General features: G+C 37.2%; 1 pseudogene; it reads left to right on the top strand.

Moving 5' to 3' along the window:
• The first annotated feature begins 1524 nt into the window (after positions 1 to 1524).
• LOC141425990 (small nucleolar RNA U3) lies at positions 1525 to 1706 on the top strand (annotated as a pseudogene).
• Positions 1707 to 21039: the final 19333 nt, after the last annotated feature.

Below are 21039 nucleotides of genomic sequence, written 5' to 3'. Positions count from 1 at the left end.
CTTCCATAGGATGGCATTGATTAGATGTTGACAGCATTTTGGCTCATCTGTGGATTAGTTTAACACACTGCCCTAGCATTCAGCCTACGTTTTTACATCTTGTCCTTTAAGTTGTCATGAGAGCCCTTGTCAGATTCCTTACTCACATCCAAATATATTATGTCCACTGTATTTCCCTGATCTGCCAGGGTACCAGCCTTGTCAGAGAAGGAAATGAGGTTTGTCTCATTCCTGTTGAACCCACACTGTCTGCCAGGATTGCTGCTTTCTTTTCTGAGTAGTTACAACTCATTCTTTTAACAGTCTGCCAAGAATCTGGTCCAGGATCAACAACAAAAGCATTGGTGGTGTGTAGGATTGGGATTCTTGCTTCTTTTTTGTTTTTCTTTCTTATCTTTTTGAAAGTGGGAGCTTTATTGCCTTCATCTCCAGTCCTCTAGCACCAATTCTTTTCTGTTCCTCTATCAGTATTAACAAGAAGGAAAATAAAAAAAAAAACAATTAACTTTTAAGTCTGGGTGGCCATCACATTGCCATTTTGATAGCTCATCTCATTTTTTCTGAGGACCGGGTAAATACTTAGCAGTAGTGGGATGTGTTTACGATTGGAAATTCATAGTTTAAATCCATGTACTGGGAAGGTCTTAGAAATGCATTCTAATATATTAAAATGTTTTTTAAAATTCCAGTGTTACTTTCAATGCCTTAATAAAAACAAAACCCAACAAAACCAACAATAAAGAGGCAAGATGTCATTAAGTACATAATAATCAATTTTATTGTTGAAAAAAGCTGGACTTAAAAAATTTTTTTGTTCCAAAAGTGCCCTAGAAAGCCCATTAGTGAGATTTTTACTTTGCCCTGTTTAATGCAAACATCAATAAAATGATATGACTTAAAATGATTTGCTCTCAAAGTTTTATTCTAAATAATACTAATAAAATGGCTATCTAGTAAAGAAATATTGTATTTTTGCTATATGTCAGATGTTTGGCATTTATTGCCTTTATATAATATAAAACATAGCACAATTACTCAGCAAGGTAGAAGTATGCAAGTTTAGAGATGAGAAAACTGAGACTAAGTGAGCTTTTGTAAAATGTTTAAGTGCTAAGCTGGAATTTGAATTTAGATCACCTGATTGCAGAGCCTCAGATTTTCCCATTCCCTCACAATGTAACTTTAAATTATGTTTTCCATTTGAATTTTTATTTATTTATTTTTTTGGCTGATTAAGATGCCCATGCTGAGTGACCTTTAACTTTGACCATGTCAGTGGAAATTGCTTTAGTAAAGCCGTGTTCTATTAATAAATTGAGTGATTATTGTGTTGGACTGCTTTGTGAATTTCAGATTAAAAAAATTTACCTGTGTGTGTGTATGAAGCTACCTTTATCAAGTACTGGTCGTAAGTGGAAATTTTGCTTTATTTATTACAAATCAGTTGGTGGTTCTTTAACACATCCATCAATGCATAGCAGCTTCCATTGATAAGGACACCTTTCCAAAAGAAATCAATTTTCCAAGACCACACTTTCAGGATCATTTCTGTCGTCCGTTACTAGAGGTTTCTCTGATCATGTACAGTGCTAGAAACCACAAGGAGGAGACTTAATGTTTTCACTGAGTATCAAGCTGGCTGTAGCTGCTACCATGTTGCAACTGATGATTGTTCTCCCTTGGAGGAAGAAGAGGGTCTGAGTGGTCTCCTTAAAACAAAAGAAATCAATTTTCCATTGTCATTTTGTCAAGAATTAGCCATAAAGGTGGGTCAATCCAGAACAGAATAGGAAAATACCTGCCAGTCTAAGGCTAAAACTTAGTTTTGGAAAAATGAAAATAATACTAAGAATATTTCACAATCCAGGATTCTCCTCATTCCTATAGTAAGGATTATTTTGTCTTTCCAGCCTGAGAGTTTTAAAACTACTTTTGTCTTTTCGTTATGGTACTTGGATCGCATTGCCAGTTCTATGGAATAGCTCAAGATAGTGTATCAACTGTTTCCCAAGGCTTGGTTTGGAATTTAAACCATTTTCATAGGGAACTGTTTAAGAAAACTGAGCATAATTTTTGACAAATGTATGGTTGCAGATTTGGTACATGAGGCTGTTTGGTGGCTTGGATACAGGATTTTTGTAAGAAGCTCCAAAAGGACTTTTGCAAAGGAGAATTTTCATTAGCACAGATTCATCAAAGGAATGTTTGAACCAGTAGGAACACAATCAAACCAACAGCTTCGTGCACATAATTCTACCCATGGCATTTTGTTAGATGGCAACAACCCCAAAGGTTGCATCCATGGAGTCTTATTTGAAAAGATGATTGCTAACATGTGACTACTTTGTGACCAAAATTAGAGCAGACTGTTTCCATAATACTTACAGAAATTCACTTTAAAATAAGTTTAAAAACTGGACCTTGAATGTCCTCTCCACTTAACTGTGTGATACAAAGCATTCAGGAAAATTTATGGTTCTTCTAGTTCATGTTTATCCCCAGGCTGAAATATTTAAAACCATTTTTAGCCCCTTCCTTCGAGAATATTGCCTGGCTTTTTGATTTATACAACTTATTTTATGTAGGTCAAATCCTTGACTAGAAACTCATCTAAATAAGGTTTACTTCTGAATCTCAGTGTTTAAATAGCTTTGGAGAAAAATGTGCATAACTAAATGGTTTTCCCTAAAGTAAGACAGTAAGCATTGAGTATTTGTTTTTTCATTAAATTTTTTTCAATATTTATAGGATACCGACATTTTTTAGAAGTATAAAAATTTTCTACATTTACCTTTTCTATAATATAATTGGAAACCTTTGGGGAAAAAGGTTTTCATTTTATTGTATATAATCTTTAAAATATAGAACCTTTTGGCTGGATAATCTTTTTCTGGACATTTCTTTAAAAAATGTCAAATACCAGTCCGATTTCCTTAGGGTAAGTTTTAAACTCTTTTTAAAAAAAGTCTTTTGACCTCCCTTGTTACTTCATTCCATAAAATAAGTGATTAGTATTTGGTTTCAAAATAGGATGAGATGTTTTTAAAAAGTTGTGTAACTCTGAGACATGATATCCTTTTCAGTTTCTTTTGGTCAACACTTGAGATAAAAAAGAATACTTGTGTCCCTAAAGGTAGCTTTCTTGTCCATTTTCCCATAAGTAATTATCAGACCTTCACCTAATTAAAAACATTTTTTAGCTTTCTATTACTTAGGCAATCCTATAAGTGACTGATATTTTGAATCAATTTAGCCACAGTGAATGTAGCTGTGCTAAATTGTGCTATTATCTACTTTATTATTTTAATTCCAAATGTAAGACCATATGCGGAGCCATTAAACAAGTCTCTATAATTTAAAAGGGGTTGAAATCATACAGAGTATTTTCTCTGACAATAGCAAAATTAAATTAGAAGTTAATAACATAAAGCTATCAAGAAAATCCCCTACATTTGGAAATTAAGCAACACACTTCTAAATAACCTATAGGTTAAAGAAGAAATCAAAAGGGAAATTAGAGTATATTTTGAAATGATAATAATGTATACCCAGTATATCAGAGTCTGTGGGAGATGGAGCCTAAGTGCTGTAGAGAGGGAAATTTATTGCTTTGAATGGTTCTGTTAGGTTAAAAAAAAAAGTAAGATTTTAAAACCATAAAAATATAGTTGGTAAAATTATCAACATGAAAATCAGAAGAGTGGTTGCTCTTGTAGGACAAGAGAATGACACCTGTGAGGGAGCCATAGACAGGCTGTGAGTGTTGAATTTCTTCAATTGATATGTTCTATTGGTGCCTCTTATGGGCTGAATCATGTCCCTCCAAAATTCCTGTGTTGAAGCCCCAGTTCCCACTACCTCAGAATGTGTTTTGGAGGTAGGGCACATTTTGGGGGTGATTAAGTTACCATAAGGTCTTTGGCTGTGGTTGGACCCTTGTTTCTGTTTAAAAAGAGAAAAGACACCAAGGGTCTGTGTGTACAGAGTGGTGACCAGTAATAAGGCAGTTATGGGATAAGCACCTAGCCAATAGGTGAGAGAGACCTCAGAAGTAACCAACCCTGCTCATATCTGATCCCAGACTTCCAGCCACCTGAACTGTGAGACAACACACTTCTGTTATTTAAGTCACCCCAGTGTGTGGTATTTTGTTATGGCAACCCTAGCAAACTAATACAGGATCTACATTTTAAAAGAAGTTCTTCATCCATAGTTGCTCATAAATAAACATTTTTACCCAGTCAATATTTTATAAGTCAGTTGCAAATGAATAAATGGTTAATGTCATAGTGAACCCTTCTGTGTCTGAGCATGTTAATGACATTTTCAGGATTCCAGTTTTAGTGTTTAAATGTATAGGAGTAGTTGTACATAAATATTTCAAATGTGACAGACGGTACTGTCGATCTGGTAATTGCACAGACCTCATCATAGTTGTGAGCTGAAGGAACAATCTAGGTCAAACTTGTATCCCCTGTGCCTGCCACCTGTGAGCTGTTATTATTACTGGTATAGCTGTTTATTGCAATTATTTTATTGCAGTTTAGTTATCTTGAAAGACATTGGCTACAAAGTGAATCTCATATAACAGACCTTGGGATGGGGGGTGAGTTAAATTTGTTGAGTTATAGCTGTTTCCTGCTGGCCTGAGGTTAAAACATGTTCAAGTACAATTGTGTGCATCCTCCTAGGGACAGACATATATCTGCTCTCCCTGTAGCTCGAATGCTGTTCTCTGCCTTTGGGGACTGGACGGCAGCAACTATAGATAACGAGAGGCAAATTTGTCATTTCAGGGCTAGTTTTACCTTGTGGACCACATCTGTGCTTTTTCCAGAGGCAGGAAGAAAAAGGACAGAAGGGAAAGTCTGCTGCTGTTGAGCCCCTTAGACATAACTTTGCAGACCTGAGTGGCATACATAAATTTTTATTTACTATGGGGATGGCACTAATAACCAAATCGCTACTGCACGAGGAATGAAAAGTCTGTGTGGATCACCCAGTTGTTATTGAGCAATAGGAATTAAGCAATTTCTCACTAAAAACTCTACCTCTAAATCTCAGTCTAGCTCTCCTTCCCCTATTCCTTCCCTTCTTCATTGGTTTGCTTCTTTTCCCTCCTTTTCTTTGCCTCTCCCTCCTTTTTTCCCTCTTTTCCTTGGTATCTGGGTTTCTAGAGTTATAAATTAGGCATTTACATAAAAGATATGAAATAATGCTAGATAAAAGCATTTCTCTTCTTATGATGAATATTCTTGGGAGGTAAGACATGGCTCCGTGTGAGGGATTGATGCATTAGGTTGCTTTTGCATATGGTACTTGGATGGAGTAGTGGGTAGAGGAGTGAGTGTGGAGAAGTTTCCAGCACTGGAACTCTGTAGCCATTGCAGAGTATCAACCCATGTCTCTACTGCAGCATGTTAACTTTGTGTTTTCATTTCGATAACAGTATAAACTGATATAAACACATTCTGAATCATCTGACTGATAATTTCATAATGAGGTCATCCCACAAAACTTTAGCACCTGTGTTTACATTTCTGCCTGCCTCTAAGCAGTAGTCTTTGTTTCTGGCTAATGATTGATTTGTAAATGATGGGTTTCCACCAAGATTAAGCTAGATGGCATCATTTTCTGATACAATTCTATTAGAAAAAGTGATGAGAAAATTGAGCTATCCTGCTCCCTAGAAATGCAATCACTCATATATCAAAAGAATCTTGGCTGTTATATCAGTGCTGTAATCATGCTGCAAGTGACAAATCAGTTGTAGCAAATCCTCAACTGTCGCATTTTAAGTAGTATTGTTAAATTGTGTCAGTCTCATAATTTTTTTGTATGTTTCTTCAGAATTTATTTTGGTTTTATACAGGATATGTACAGGAGCTCTACAGGAATATGAGCTTAAAGAGTCTATTCCTAATTGGGTTTGTGTACAAATTTTGAAAATGCAATAAAATACAGTTCTTTCTCCTTATTCACAGATGTAAAATCTGCATGTCCAACCAACTATGGGTCAAATACATTCAGGGAAAAAATTATGTCTGTAGTGAACACATATAGGCGTTTTTCCTTACATTATTCCTTAGATGTTATGGTATAACAGCCATTAACGTAGCATTTACATGTATTAAATATAAGTAATCTAGAGACAAGTTAAGGTCTACAGGAGGATATAAGTTATATAAAAATACTATGCCTTTTTATATAATTTTAGCATCTGTGGAGATGCAGATTCAGCAGGCAGAAAGGGATGACTAATTTAAGTCAATTTGGGAAGTATGACTATATTAGTACATTTTATGTTACTATAATGAAATACCTGATACTGAGAACTTTATTAAGAAAAAAGGTTTTATTCTCAGTTCTGGAGATGGACATTGGCTTGGCTGTCATGAGGGCCTCATGCTGAATGGCATCACAATGGCAGGAGCCAATCCAATAGAGTTGAAGTGGAAAGGCAGGAAGCCAGAGAGTAACTAGAGAAGTTCCAGGCTTGTGACCTCCCACTAGGCCCTGCTTCTTAAAGGTCTTGCTACCTCTTAATATTGCCACACTGAGGAACAGGCTTCCAACACATCAACTCTTGAGGAACACAGGCAAACCATATTCAATCAGAGCACTGAGTAAAGTTTTATAGAACACGAGAGCTTAGGAAATGGTCTGGTTTGTAGCAGAGAATGTCGAGCCAGAGTAAATGCTGTATGAGGGATCCTGGAGGAAGGATGGGAAAGAAAGAAACTGGGGTGAGAGTGGTGGATGCTCTGGGATAAAGAGATTGGTGATTTTGGCTCAAAAAAGATTTCAGAAGTGCCACCCTGACCCCAAACTTGATAAGTTTTATAGTTTGGCCTATAACTAGTTCTCTGAGTGGGTTATTAAATAATGAAAGAGCTGTCTCAGAAATATCTAAAATCTCTCTCCTGGATTACTTTCACAAACAAATGCATTTCTGCAAGTGACTAGTTATGAAAATTGGAGTCACTGACCTTGGCAAAACTAGGTACACCATTACCAGACCTTTCTCATTTAGCTAGTGGATGGGCCACAGGCCAAGTGTGGGAGCTGCACCAGCAAATGGGGTGAACAGTGGCTATCCAGGAAGGTGGGCAGGCCAGGCAGGTTGTCAGTGAGAGTGGCCTACATTTCCCACTTATTAGCACGAGGAGCCTTGTGCTTAATGGCTTAACGTTAATGTGCTTAACGGCTGAGATATGACTATTTTTATATCCAAAGATGAACCAAGTTTATATCAAAGCCAGAGAAAGTGAGGCTTGTCCCCACATTTCTTCTATGGTTGACACACATTTACCAGAAAGGAACTTGAGCTAAAAGCCCTTAAGATCTCTTGAATTTGATGGAAGATAAAAATGCAAAGGCCTTTTAAAAAATATGCATAGGTTAGGAAGTTAACATCACAGCTGTAATGAGAAACATATTTTGTATATTTATATATTTAATATGTTACATATTTAATGGGAAACTTTTCAACATGTACTGTAATGCAGAACCATTTTCACATTGTGTATTTGCATATTTAATCCATTTTTTTCCTATACTCCATAGCAGGGAGAACATAACAAATGGGCATCCAGACCTAGAATCTTCACAATGGAAGGCAAGGAGGCTGTTATGGAGAGCGTGATTTCAGCAAGCTGATGTCAGGCTGGATTTAGTTTGCAGTTTTCACTCTGTCACTTTACTTTATGTCATCATCAAACACCAAAAACCAATCCTTCTCAAAGGACAATGGCAGAATTGGGGTGGGGAGGGAGAAAATGAGACTTGACTTTTAGAAAGTGAGTTACAATACTGAAAATTAATGTTAAATTAGTCAATACAAAATTAAGTCAGCCTAATGAGAAATATGTTCAATTTGCCACCAAAAAATGAAGTCAGCCTAATGAACATGTTAAAAAAAAAAGATATTTTAGAAGACATGAAAGAAATAAGAGATCCAGGGTTAAAGAAAAAGAGAGAAATGTTGAATGTGAGGTGTAAGACTAAGAAACAAAATGGAAAGAAGGATCAAATCACTGGAAATATTAGCAAGTAGGTTTAAGTTTTAGATCTTTCCTTAAATGACACCTTTTAAGTCTTTGTTGAACTAATTTACATTTATTTGATAATGTGTTATTTTAAGAATTTATTTTTCTTGACTATAAGAAGGTAAAAATGTGTGCTTTTTTCATTAGCATGTTAAATGAAAGAATTATTAAAACCTAGGTTTTTCTTCTGTGACTTCTTTCTTTGGTTCAGGAAAAAGAAAAACATGGGTTAGTTTCATGTTCAAACTGAATCTGCCTGGAGTGACCCGTTCATGTTGTATACAGCCCTAAAACCACATCCATGAGTGACAATGTAACACCCATCCATAATTTTCACAGGTATGTCAATTTTGGAATTGTAAATTAGACTTACTGAATTTCCCAGTGATGATTATTGCTTGTTTAAAGTTAGTTCTACCTCCTCTGCAGTAAGTAGTCAGGATTTAGGGCCTGCTGATATTTATTAGTGATCTGCAATAACAAGATTTTTTTTGCTCTTTGCTTTGTAATGAGAAATCCTCACAACAGTGCAAAACAGCATTAAAGGGAGAATGGATAAGTCTTTTACTAGTTTTAAGGAATGCAATAGCATCAAATGGTACTCCCGTATTTCTATGTGCGAAGCCATGTTGAAAGAGCTTTCTGGGTGTTATCTGACTTCAAAACAAGACAGTGGAGGGCATATGACTTTATCCCCATTAGTCAAGTGAAGAAATTGAAGTTTGGAGAAGAAATTTGCCTCAGTCATATACCTAGGAAGAAATGGAACCTGGATTTGAACCTGGGCTACTTGTTCAAGAGCCACAAGGACAAGTTTGGATACTCCTGTATCTATGCCACAGAACAATAATTTTAATTAAGGAATTATGCAGCAAACTACTTTTGTAGTGTTTTGAGCATTATGTATTAATGATATAGTCATGGTTCTTTTCATTTGGAAAATCTAATACTTAACCAGTATGCCTACCATTTTCATATCTGAGCATTTTTTTTTCAGATGTTACACTGGCAAATGTATTCTATCCAGGTAAATTACCACTTCTATTGATGTTTAGATTTCTGTTGAATACTCTCTTCCTTCAGACACCTGTGATTTTTTTTGGTTGATTTTGCCAGTATCAGATACTGCTACCTCTGTACTTACTTCCTACATAGGGATGGAGATGCCATGGAGTTGCTATCATGTTTCAATAGGCGAGTTCATTTGAGGGTCCCTGAGAGCCTCATAAGACACCCACATCAATATCCTGGAGGGGAAATACAGTAAGACTGGTGTATATACTACAGAAATGTGCCTTTAGGTATAATTTCTAACATGGAATGATGAACCCTGTGAATACAGAAGGTGAATTCCATTGCTACTCATTTTTTAAAGTGCTGAGTATGTTGCCTGTAGATCCAGGTACATTAATGTAGGTCATTCTCAAGGAATGTCTTTGAGATTGTGACTAGAGACCTGAGTGGATCATGTTCTTTAGACACTTTCCAAGATAGGCCAGAAGATTTTCAAGAGAATCTCACTCTCAAGTGGTTTTTAATCATTCTAATTGTCAGTTGGTTAGGTGATACTGGAAATTCTGTGTAGCATTGAGATACCCCTTTGGGTAGTTGCTGGCCTGGGCTTCATAATCCATCAACATTTACATATGGTGTATCTGTTATGTTGAAGCAAAATACTGTGTAGTGGGCATTATAATAAAAGTAAGAGCTTAGAGCATAGCCTCAGTAGTTGGGGGACCAGATGTATATACTGCAAACATGAACTTAAAAAGACAGGCTGTAAGTAAGTCCCATGCAAGTACTATTTTATTTGGAGTACACATTTAAGGGGAAGAAAAGATAGATATGTGGAAGAGTCTCATAGGGGGTGAGATTTTATCTCAAGCATTTTGATATTAAATAAAATAAAATGATTAAAGGTAGGAATTCAAGAAAAGGGAGTGATAAAGAACCCAGTGGAACAAATGTCTGCTTAAAACACAAGGAGGAGATGAACTTGACCAGAGGAGAGATGAACTTTCCTGGACAGGGGAAACGGGATATAAGATCTGTAGTGAATTGTGAATGTATGTTGTTGATTACCACTAAGGGCAATTTGAAGTCAGATTGTTAAATCTTGAACACTAAGCTCAGGAGTGTGGCACAACATTCCCTTGACTGTATTCTGTGCAGCCCAGATATTCCATTTGGTAATTTGTGAAAATGCATTCTACAATCAAATGAATATAACAGTGTCACAGTTCACCAAGTGTCTGTAGGCTTTGTGGAGATTTAAATTTGCTAAAATATGCTTTGCATTCCCAAGAAGGAAGAATCATAGCCTGCTCTCACACTTTGAGCACAGAATCTTTGCTTCCCAGAATATCCATGAACAGCTACCCTGCATGCTAGCTTTCTGTGTGATGGTGTTTGGAAAACACTGGCTCATACTGTTCCTTGTAAGAGGAGGCATTAAGCAACATTTTGGAAGAAGAAAGTACAGTTTAAGGAAAGTTTTACCCTGGTTAATTCTGCCTCTGGTTTTTTATTCTTGTAGGCATAGATCTATGCAGTGGGACTTTCAAAGTGCTGAGAAGTTCTAAAAGTCATTGACAGGTACTAATTTAATAAAAAAAAACAGAGCTATTGTCTTCTTTGTCATTGACATCAAGTTTGTTGATCATATTTACTGAACTATATGAGTATGCTTCTCATTTTGATAATTCTAATGTACTGTCAAAGGTCTCTGGCCAGAGAGGAAGCAGTGTGACCACCCTCATTCTCTGTAGTGCTGTCTATACCACCATGACGCTGACGGAGGACTCACTGGATAGACTTCATGTAACCCACAAGAACATGGTGGTGTGAAGCAGGTTCCAGTCACTCTAATAGCTGTTGATACAGCTTTAATGGTGTCCCTATCATCCTGCTCATCAAACCCCATCCTTACAAATGTGACAAATCTTTAAGTTGTATTCTGTGTTATCAACCAGTGGATCATCAACAGATCATGGAAGTTTCCTTCTATCCATATTTGAAAGAAAGTAGGTGGAAAGTATGACTTCTTTGATAGGTGCTTGGTAGTGTTCTTCTCTGCCTTTGATATCTATGTTTTGGAGTATTGCCTTCTCTAAATTTTGAAATGAAGTTACAAATAAGTATATGTCAGGTACAATTAGCCAAGTAAAAACAGTGGTTATAGAGAAGTGTTAGAATCAACAAAAAGGTTAATTGATTGTAAATGGTAAATGCCTTCAGTTAAAACCTATTCTTCATGAATACAGATAGAAACATCAATTTTCAGGAAAAGTGATCATGATTGCCAAAGATCGTGTGCCAGATCCCTGAATAATTCTTTTACACTTAGATTTAGATTAAAATTAGGAGAAATGGGAAAAAACTACGACAGTATACCGCAGATTAACTCCTAAAGTTTAGTCCAAATGCTTAAATGTGAGTTTTAGAAGAAGAATTTTTCTTAATGCTGTTTAGGAGTGGGGTATTTCCAACTTTTAGTGTGCTCATTCCATTTTTATCCCCCTAAATGGCCAAAAGTTTGTCTATATTCAAATGCAGTCTTTATGCCATCCTCAGAAAGTGTGTGTGTGTGTGTATGTTGCTAGTCTGTTGGTTTGTTTGTGTCTGGTGCTCTTGGAGATTTTCGAAATAATCAAAAAACACTTATGTCATAGACAGTGGTTACGGTCTTTGAACAATAGTTTACTTTTTTTTAACAGGCGATGTGTTGAAGCATGTATTTGAGAACTGATGTAGTTAGCAGGGGATTGAATGTGAGACACTGCAGTCACTGCTGGGATTCAGATGCTGACTTCACTGACTACTGAGGCTGTAACCTTGGGTGACTTACTTAGCCTTCATGTGCTTTGGTCTCCTTATGTAAAACGAAATAGTTCATAATGATATCTACTGCATACATTTTTGTGAATTTTTAACAGTTTAGAATGGTTCCAGATGTATATTAAGTATTACATAAATGGTAGCCATATTACTAAATAAATAAGCAGCAAATAAATATGAGCCATTAGTTTTAGATTATAGTTCCTTAAAATAGTAGCTTCCTTCTTAGTTTTGGTGTATTACTGGACAAGTAGTAGCAGGAAGAAATGAGGCAGGAGAGCAAGGTAATCTTTTGTTTTCAATACTGTCGGAACATCTTTAACTGACGGATAGGACTTGATTATTTTGTGTTTTTAAATGTGTGCAGTAGTCATGTCATTTCCCAATTAACACCATGCTCCAGAACCCTCTGTCTGTGTGGCCTTGGAAATGACTTCTGGCACCATATTCTCTACTAGGAATTTGAAATCAATCTAAGAGAACGTTTGATTCTTTTTTCTTGGTTTTAGAACCCTTCTGTGGCTCTTTGACACAGAAATTTATAGTGTTTAGGGTCCTAGCAAATCATAACCATGGATATGAAGAGTTGTCACTGTAGTTGTCGATGAGAGGACCAAAAATACCAGAACCTACATACTGTTAGAGACACTGGTTGCTTTTTTTGTGTGCTAAGTGATTAAAATCTGGCTATTAGTTAACCATAAGTTACTTACATAGTTAAATTCCACAGAACTCTATTTAATGTCATTAGTGACCATGAACTTGACAGTTTGATATTTTCGGATGCTTTTGCTTGTTGGGGAACTGTCTTCCCTGTATAAATCCAATCTCATCTCTGAAGTGTTTCCAAGTTCTTCAGTTTAGAATTTTTCCTGATAGTTTGCCACTAAAATCAAAAGCTGTGTTGTGTGTTTCAGAAATTACAAAACCTTTATAGTCTTTAGCTCCTGAATGCTTTCTCTATATGGTTTCTCTAAGCCTGTGTTATTATTTCAACTTCTTCCAAATTAATGACTTCCAAATCATCTTCAGTCTAGACAGCTCACATTCACTCTAACCCTTCCAGATGTTTCATCTGGGTTATACCATGCTCACCTCAAACTGAAGGCTCCTCAAAAGAGAATCATTTCTCAAATTAGCTCCTCTTCCTTCCTCCCCAATGACTTTTGTGTGAGGCCTTTGCTCATGTGCTTGTTTAGGCATAATCCTTGCTTGTTTTAAACTTTTACCTATCCTTTCGTTTATCCTAGTTATCCATGCAGTCAACTGAAACTTTAATTCTTCGTTAGTTACTCTTTTTCCCATCCATTCATCCTTCAGCTTGTTTATGGCCTCCTTCTTGCTCAAGAACTCAGAGAGTCCCATGACTACTTTAGTGTAACAGCTTCCTAACTTGTCTCCAAGATACGGTTATTTAGTCTTGTCTTCCCTGGGTCACTTCCTGATTAGTCCTTTAATGCTCATATTTTATCTTCAGTCCTGATAGTACAGTGGTTCTTTTAAAAGTCCAGACACCTTGATCAGCTTATCTTCATTCAGTCTGCCATAATTTCTTTAGCTTCTTCTATCCTACATTAAGAATTTCATTTTTGAAATTGAAGCAGCAATCAAGAGTCTCCCCAAAAAGAAAAGTCCAGGACCTGATGGATTCTCTGCTGAATTCTATCAGACCTTTAAAGAAGAACTGATACCAACTCTCCTTAAACTGTTCCACAAAATAGAAAGGGAAGGAAAACTGCCTAACACATTTTATGAAGCCAGTATTACACTTATCCCAAAACCAGGCAAAGACACCTCCGAAAAGGAGAACTGTAGGCCAATCTCCTTAATGAACATTGCTGCAAAAATCCTCAACAAAATAATAGCAAACCGAATTCAACAACACATCAAAAAGATTATTCACCACAACCAAGTAGGCTTCATCCCAGGAATGCAGGGGTAGTTCGACATATGAAAATCAATAAATGTAATAAACCACATTAACAGAAGCAAAGACAAAAACCACTTGATCATCTCAATAGATGCAGAAAAAGCCTTTGATAAGATCCAACACCATTTCATGATAAAAGCTCTAAGAAAACTAGGAACAGAAGGAAAGTACCTCAACATTATAAAAGCTATATATGACAAACCTACAGCCAGCATTATACTTAATGGAGAAAAACTGAAACCATTCCTTCTAAAATCAGGAACTAGACAAGGTTGCCTACTATCTCCACTCCTATTCAACATAGTATTGGAATTCCTAGCCAGAGCAATTAGGCAAGAAGAAGGAATAAAACGAATACAAATAGGTAAAGAAACTGTCAAAATATCCCTATTTGCAGATGACATGATCCTATACCTTAAAGACCCAACAAACTCTACTCAGAAGCTCCTAGACACCATCAATACCTATAGCAAGGTAGCAGGATATAAAATCAACATAGAAAAATCATCAGCATTTCTATACACTAATAATGAACAAACTGAAAAAGAATATATGAAAACAATTCCATTTACAATAGCCTCAAAAAAAATCAAATACCTAGGTGTAAACCTAACAAAAGATGTGAATGACCTCTACAAGGAATACTATAAACTTCTGAAGAAAGAGATTGAGGAAGACTATAGAAAGTGGAGAGATCTCCTATGCTCATGGATTGGTAGAATCAACATAGTAAATGTCTATATTTCCAAAACTAATCTATTTTAATGTTTAATGCAATTCCCATCAAAATTCCAATGACATTCATTAAAGAGATCGAAAAATCTGCTGTTAAATTTATATGGAAACACAAGAGGCCACGAATAGCCAAGGCAATACTCAGTCAAAAGAACAATGCTGGAGGTATCACGATACCCAACTTCAAACTATATTACAAAGCAATAACAATAAAAACAGCATGGTACTGGCACAAAAACAGACATGAAGACCAGTGGAACAGAATGGAGGACCCAGATATGAAGCCACACAACTATAACCAACTTGTCTTTGACAAAGGTGCTAAAAATATATGATGGAGAAAAAGCAGCCTCTTCAATAAAAACTGCTGAGAAAACTGGTTAGCAGTCTGCAAAAAACTGAAACTAGATCCATGTATATCACCCTATACCGAGATTAACTCAAAATGGATCAAGGATCTTAATATCAGACCACAAACTCTAAAGTTGTACAGGAAAGAGTAGGAAATACTCTGGAGTTAGTAGGTATAGGTAAGAACTTTCTCAATGGAACCCCAGCAGCACAGCAACTAAGAGATAGCATAGATAGATGGGACTTCATAAAACTAAAAAGCTTCTGTTCAACAAAAGAAATGGTCTCTAAACTGAAGAGAACACCCACAGAGTGGGAGAAAATATTTTCCAGCTACACATCAGCCACAGGACTTATAACCAGAATATATAGGGAACTTAAAAAACTACATTCTTCCAAAACTAATGAACCAATAAAGAAATGGGCAAGTGAACTAAACAGAACTTTCTCAAAAGAAGAAATTCAAATGGCCAGAAAACACATGAAAAAATGCTCACCATCTCTAGCAATAAAGGAAATGCAAATTAAAGCCACGCTAAGATTCCACCTCACCCATGTTAGAATAGCCATCATTAGCAACACCACTACCAACAGGTGTTGGTGAGGATTTGGGAAAAAGGAACCCTCTTACACTGTTGGTGGGAATGTAAACTAGTACAACCACTCTGGAAAAAAATTTGGAGGCTACTTAAAACACTAAACATTGATCCAACATTTGATCCAGCAATACCACTCTTGGGGATATACCCAAAGACTGTGACACAGGTTACTCCAGAGGCACCTGCACACCCATGTTTATTGCGGCACTATTCACAATAGCCAAGTTATGGAAACAGCCAAGATGCCCCACTACTGACGAATGGATCAAGAAAATGTGGTATCTATACACAATGGAATTTTATGCAGCCATGAAGAAGAATGAAATGTTATCATTCTCTGGTAAATGGATGGAATTGGAGAACATCATTCTGAGTGAGGTTAGCCTAGCCCAAAAGACTAAAAATTGTATGTTCTCCCTCATATGTGGACATTAGATCAAGGGCAAACACAACGAAGGGATTGGACTTTGATCGCATGATAAAAGCGAGAGCACACAAGGGAGATATATAGGTAAGACACCTAAAAAATTAGTTAGCATTTGTTGCCCTCTACGCAGAGAAACTAAAGCAGATACCTTAAAAGCAACTGAGGCCAATAGGAGAAGGGGACCAGGAACTAGAGAAAAGGTTAGATCAAGAAGAATTAACGAAGGTAACACACACGCACAGGAAATTAATGTGAGTCAACTCCCTGTATAGCTATCCTTATCTCAACTAGCAAAAGCCCTTGTTCCTTCCTATTATTGCTTATACTCTCTCTACAACAAAATTAGAGATAAGGGCAAAATAGTTTCTGCCAAGTATTGAGGGAGAGGGAGGGGGCAAGGGAGGGCGTAGGGCAGAGGGGAGAAATGACCCAAGCATTGTATGCACATATGAATAATAAAAAAAATTTTCATTTTTATGCTTAACATTGTAATTTCTATCATACCAGGCTCCTCCTCATTTTATTCCACTGCTTCCTTCATCTGTATTTCTACCCAGGTGTCTTTCACCTATTCGTGTGTCAGCTCAAGTCTTCCCATGCTCCTTCATATATACCTCTTTACTAAAAGACTCAAATTTTATTTTTTTTATCTCTCATTTCTTGCTTTATAAGAATACTTAGCTATTACCTCTCCATTTTTATAACTCCTTGAGGGCAAGTATCATTGCTTACATTTCTACGTCCACTCAGTATGACTTATGTCATAGGCACTAAATAATAATGCAATGTGGAATGAGTCCATGTCTAAAACTTGGGGCAGTCAACATATGACTGTCCCATGTGGAATCCAATGAAATGTCATATGAGGCTTCATTCATAGAAGTCCTATGCAAATATAAAGTTGTATAATTAGTTACTGAACAGTTGGGGGTTTCGTAGATAATATACTGTCTGTTTTGGGATTGTAGCACTCTGCCTGGATTTCTCATGAACTTCAGTGTTTAATTGGAGAAACTGAGATATGTTTCCATAATGGGTCTTAAAAATAAGACAATATTTATATATATGATTTGTTATTTAAATATATTTTCTTTGAGCTTTTATGTATTTACTTAGATATTCATTTGTTTTTCTCAGTTAAAAGCTAATTAAGACAGAGATGTGCTGTTTTATTATCACCTCTGCATTGGCATGGTCTCCATTATTGAGCCATGATGCTTATTTATCTTAACATACATAATGGCCTGAGGACAGGGGTTATATCACAGTCTTTTGCATATTTGTATTACACTGTGCTACCTTCCCATACTGTCAAGACTACCAAGTACCTAATCTAGAATTTTCCATGCTGCCCCCTCTAAGCCATTTCCATGTTTCAGGGAGCACTAGCCATGAAAAATCACAGGCTAGAGCACAGAACAGCTTACATTCTCATTAGAGAACCACTGTATTCCCGAAGATCATGGCAAAGAGGAATACAGGATCTTTAGCCTGAGTGCACTAAACAGTCCATGCCACATCTGATTAGCATACATTTTCTGTCCCAGATAAATAAGTCTTTTTTTCATGATCCCTTTACCCAAGTGCTCCAATTTCTTTTCTCTTTGTAGGATATGCTTTTGCTGCCTCAACCATATCTGTTTTCTGATATTTAAAAATGTTTTCTGAAAATTTAAAAAGTGTGTCTCTATCTCCCTCACCAAGACACCCCTGTCTGGGGTCACCACTGAACTTCCTTTTCAAGTTCGCCCAGTCATGGACTGCTGTTCTCTATTGTCTGTTCTACCAGATGTCCTAAGAAACTAACAGACAGAAAAGGGAAATAGCTAATGGTAAGAATTTTTTCTTCTTTTCTTAGAAAATTTCTAGTGCATTTACTTTAAAGTGGTGGAAATGTAAGGGTATTCTTTTGAGTAGGTGGTTTAAGTATAATTCAAATATTTTGTTTTTAGGATTTAAAAGATTTAGAATCCTTTTTGGAGTCCCTTTCATGTTTAAGAAGGAAGATGATGAGGAAGCACATTGCAGATAACTGTTCATGCATTTATGACCCTCTCCTGAGTTTCAGATCCCAACGTTCCACTGACTCCAGCTGTCTTCCCTGGCAAGGCCTGCCCACACATTAAAATCTTTGTAGCAAGGGACACGCTCATTCTGTTGGTTCTGCTCTAGCCTTTTCCCTTTGAGTTTGACATTGTCAAGGCTGTTGATGTCACTTACCTGCTGCCTCTACCCCCTGGTAATCGCTCATTCCCTATTTATATTAGTCATGCTCTCCAAATATTTCTCCATCCATCCCCATGTTTCCATCTTTCTGTTTGGGTCTTGTCTTTTTCAGTGTGCTGACTTGGTCACCTTAGTGGGCTACTTAGTCTACCATGGATACTCCTTGGTGCTTCTTCCCTTCAGAAATTTTTTTTTTTTCCTTCTGAGGCCAGACTTGGATTCTAATCCTCCTACCTACGCCTCCTGCATAGGTAGGATTACAGGCATGCCCTACCATGTCTGCCCCTAATTTACTTTCATAACAGACTTTTCTGAACCTGAAATACTGCCAATGTATTTTCTTCCTGTAGATCTAGACTTTTAAGCAAGAATTAGGAATTTTTTTTCTCGGAAATTGCTTTGTTTTTTGACTTGTGGCAGTCTGTTGAAATAGGTCTATATTTCTTTCATTTTTTTCCTGCTTGCTCTGAATAGATGTGAATTTCAGAGTTTTCTTCCCCACCTAGTTACTGGGAGGTGGGGACAGAATTACCCACCACATCCTTATCACAAATGCTGTGCTCTGTGAGGGATCGGTAGCTCCCTCTGCCATGCCTGGGTGTCATCTGTTTCCTATTTCTATAGATGTGAGTCTTTCAGACTTTTGCAGAGAAGGCTGGTATTTTATTACATTGCATGTCTTATATTTATGAGGAACTCAGAGGGCTTTGAGGATTTTCTCTTCTGGTATCTAATCTTCTAACAGCTCTCTGAGGTAGGTAGCAGGAAGTGTTATCTCCATTTTGCAGATGTTCCAGCAGAGGCGTAGCCCAACATGATGTAGGCCCCACAGCAAATCAAGGGCCAAGGAAAGCCTTTCAACCTCCATTCCAGTGATCTTGATGCCAGATGACTTAAATTTAATTTGTAACACCTATGTCCATTTTGGTTTTGCGTGAAATATTATTTCCAGCACTCATTTGGAAGCCAGTGCTCCAGTTTTAGTCTTAATTTTTCTATTTACTGTATCCTTCTATTATTCCTTCTCATTCATTAACACACACTCTTAAAAATGTGCCTTGTTTTGGTGTGTGTGTACATACATACAAATAAAATAAGAATATGTGTCCTTTCAAAGTAATTTACATACAACATAGGGTTCTGTAGTCATTACTTGGTCAGGAGACAATCTGCAAAAATATGAGATTTCAGCATTATTGCCATATCTATATTTTCTATTTTTATAAGCATAGCATACTGTATATTAACTATAGACAAGAAAACTTTTAAAAATATAATATTAGATAATGGGAATGGGAAGTCAGTTAACAAATATTATAAAATTGGCCAGGAATGGTGGGGCAAGTCTGTAATTCCATCACTTTGGAGACTGAGGCAGGAGAATTGCAAGTGCAGGGTCAGCCTAGACACCATGACAAACAAAAAACAACACTATAAAATTTGACAGCAGATACTATTAAACAAAGGAAATGAATATTATTATTTAGGTAATTCTTTTATGAAAGTGGTGTCATTCCCAAACTGAGCTCATACCACCACTTGTATGTACTTTTCCTCAAGGGTTAAGTTTCTTTTCCTTCTTCACTTAGCAGTTACTACATTTTTAAAAATTTAGAATGTTACTGCAAATGTAAGCTCTTGATCAGATTTGCCAGAGTCCTTTAAAGGGAATATTTTGAGGAGCTTTGTTACTATGTGTTCTCTTTCACCAAGTGGCATTAATTATACTCTGGTTCCTAGAACACTAGGAACAGGGAAATTTCTCCAGTTACTGAAGTCTCCCAGGCTCTGCCTCTATTTATTGCTGTGGGGTGGGGAGAAGGCAGGCTCTGACAGCAGCTGCTTTAATGTAGTCAGTCTGAGACCTCTCTGTGATTTCCCTAACCTCTCAAAGGGGATTGAGAGCACCTGGTGAGGGCTGCAGCTTGCCCCGCTCTGCTTTGCCAGCCCCTCCCCTCCACCCCCTGCACTTGGGAACACCACCCAGCAGCAGTGTTTTTGCCTTGAAACCATTTGGAGCCGCTGCAAGGGAGGCCACCCAGAGCTTTTGTGAGCAGCTGTGGCTGCAGGTCTCCTATTGGCCAGAGCAGAGAACGTTCTCACTTATCTACACTGAGCATGGGTGGCCAGGATCCCTTAGGAGAATATAATTTCTCACTGTCTGGAGGTGGGAGCTATTGTCCTTCTTTCCAGCTTGTTGTTTGAAGTAGTTTTGTAAGGCTTCCTGCTTCTGCTGACTCACAGACATAGGCACACACACACACAGAGAGAGAGAGAGAGAGAATGAGAAATGCTGCCATACTGGCTTGCTTGCTTCCCAGCTGAATAGCTTATGAAATGACTAAGGAGATAGCACATCTTCCTCCTGCTTGGGGTTACGGCTTAAATAGTACATGGAAAGAGCTGTTTTCTACAGGTTTACAACATCTGAGAAACTTCATCTTCCTCTTTCAATGCTAACTCCATTTCCTTCCTTGTCCTGTCTCCCTTCTTCAAATCTTCTGGGCTGAGCCACAAACCTAAATGTGGCTCACATGTGGGCACTTTCTCAGATTAACAAGTTGGAGGGTACCTTTTTTTGGTTCTCTGATAGAAAATTGCCATTTCTAATGAATATTTTGTGAAGGAGGTTTCTTCACTTACCTCTCTCACCTGCGCTAGACTGAAATGAAAATGTATGAAGGGCTTGAGTCATGGCAAGTGCACCTGGACTCTTTGTTGAAGCTCTCTTAGCATTAAGCTGTGAGTGCCGGCTGGCAGTTGATGAATTTGTTTAAAAAAAAGTCAAGCTTATTCACAATAGAAGCTTATAGTTTTGAAAGAACCACATGGGTAGAAGTACTGTAGTTGTTTGGCAGGCATCAGTGAACCCAGCAGCAACAGTGA

The sequence above is a fragment of the Castor canadensis genome, chromosome 8, assembly GCF_047511655.1.
Source record: "Castor canadensis chromosome 8, mCasCan1.hap1v2, whole genome shotgun sequence".
Classification (NCBI taxonomy): Eukaryota; Metazoa; Chordata; class Mammalia; order Rodentia; family Castoridae; genus Castor; species Castor canadensis.
Note: the sequence above shows the minus strand (reverse complement) of the source record. Positions and strands in the feature narration are given on the sequence as shown.